Raw genomic sequence first — 2,449 nt, 5'->3', positions numbered from 1 at the left:
GAGCTATTCCAAATGGTTACTCCACTATACGATTCCGGTTTGCTACTCAGAGTCACTCGGATAGGTGTTAAAGCTTGCATCGACGTAACCCTTTATGTCGAACTCTTTATCACCTCCATAATCGAGAAACATGTCCTTATTTGTTATAAGGACAATTTTGACCGCTGTCTAATGATCCAGTCCTGGATCGTTCTTGTACCCCTTGACTGACTCATGGCAAGGCACACTTCCGGTGCGGTACACAGCATAGCATACTATAGAGCCTACGTCTGAAGCATAGGGGACGACATTCGTCCTTTCTCTCTCTTCTGTCGTGGTCGAGCTTTAAGTCTGAACTTCATACCTTACATCTCAGGCAAGAACTCCTTCTATGACTGATCCATCTTGAACACCTTCAAGATCATGTCAAGGTATATGCTCATTTGAAAGTACCATTAAGCATTTTTTATCTATCCTCATAGATCTTGATGCTCAATGTTCAAGTAGCTTAATCCAGGTTTTCTATTGAAAAACACCTTTCAAATAACCCTATATGCTTTCCAGAAATTCTACATCATTTCTGATCAACAATATGTTAACAACATATACTTATCAGAAATTCTATAGTGCTCGCACTCACTTCTTTGGAAATACAAGTTTCTCATAAACTTTGTATAAACCCAAAATCTTTGATCATCTTATCAAAGTGCACATTCCAACTCCGAGATACTTACTCCAGTCCATGGAAGGATCGCTAGAGCTAGCATACCTTTTAGCATCCTTAGGATCGACAAAACTTTTCTAATTGTATCACATACAACCTTTCCTTACAAAAACTGGTAAGGAAACTCGTTTTGACATCCATCTGCCAGATTTCATAAATGCAGCTAATGCTAACATGAATCCGACGGACTTAAGCATCGCTACGGATGAGAAAATCTCATCGTAGTCAACTCCTTGAACTTGTGAAAAACTCTTCTCCACAAGTCGAGCTTCATAGATGGTGGCATTACCATCCACGTCCGTCTTCTTCTTAAAGATCCATTTATCTCAATGGCTTGCCGATCATCGGGCAAGTCCACCAAAGTCCGTGCTTTGTTCTGATACATGGATCCTATCTCGGATTTCATGGCTTCTAACCATTTGACGGAATTTGGGCCCACCATAGCTTCTCCATAGCTCGTAGGTTCATTGTTGTCTAGCAACATGACCTCCAAGACAGGATCACCATACCACTCTGAAGCAGTACGCGTCCTTGTCGTCCTACGAGGTTCGGTAGTGACTTGATCCGAAGCTTTATGATCAAATCATAAGCTTCCACTTCAATTGGTGTAGGTGCCACGGGAACAACTTCCTGTGCCCTGCTACACACTGGTTGAAGTGATGGTTCAGTAACCTCATCAAGTCTCCACTATCCTCCCACTCAATTCTCGAGACAAACCTTTCCTCGAGAAAGGACCCGATTCAAGAAACAATCCCTATTGCTTTCGGATCTGAATTAGGAGGTATACCCAACTGTTTTGGGTGTCCTATGAAGATGCATTTTATCCGCTTTGGGTTCGAGCTTATCAACCTGAAACTTTTTCACATAAGCGTCACAGCCCCAAACTTTTAAGAAACGACAACTTAGGTTTCTTTAAACCATAGTTCTCACGGTGTCATTTCAACGGAATTACGTGGTGCCCTATTAAAGTGAGTGCGGTTGTCTCTAATGCCTAACCCATGAACGATAGTGGTAATTCAATAAGAGACATCATGGTACGCACCATATCCAATAGGGTGCAACTATGATGTTCGGACACACCATCACACTATGGTGTTCTAGGAGGTATTAATTGTGAAACAATTTCCACAATGTCTTAATTGCGTGCCAAAGCTTGTAACTCTGATACTCATCTCTATGATCGTATCATAGACATTTTATCCTCTTGCCACAATGATCTTAAACTTCACTCTGAAATTACTTGAACCATTCAATAATTCAGACTCGTGTTTTATCAAGTAAATATACTCAGTATCTACTCAAATCATCCATGAAGTAAGAATATAATGATATTCACTGCATGCCTCAGCACTCATTGGACTGCACACATCAAAATGTGTTGCTTCCAACAAGTTGCTATCTTGTTCCATTTTACTGAAAACGAGGCTTTTCAGTCATCTTGCCTATGTGGTATGATTTGCATATCTCAAGTGATTCAAAATCAAGTGAGTCCAAACGATCCATCTGCATGGAGTTTCTTCATGCGTATACACCAATAGACATGGTTTGCATGTCTCAAACTTTTCGAAAATGAGTGAGTCAAAAGATCCATCAACATGGAGCTTCATCATGCGTTTTACACCAATATGACTTACATGGCAGTGCCACAAGTAAGTGGTACCATCATTACTATCTTATATCCTTTTGGCATGAAAATGTGTATCACCATGATCGAGATTCAATAAACCATTCCTTTTAGGTGCTAGA

The sequence above is a fragment of the Triticum dicoccoides genome, chromosome 6B (assembly GCF_002162155.2).
Source record: "Triticum dicoccoides isolate Atlit2015 ecotype Zavitan chromosome 6B, WEW_v2.0, whole genome shotgun sequence".
Classification (NCBI taxonomy): domain Eukaryota; kingdom Viridiplantae; phylum Streptophyta; class Magnoliopsida; order Poales; family Poaceae; genus Triticum; species Triticum dicoccoides.
The sequence above is the reverse complement of the archived record's forward strand: the minus strand, read 5'-3'. Positions refer to the sequence as shown.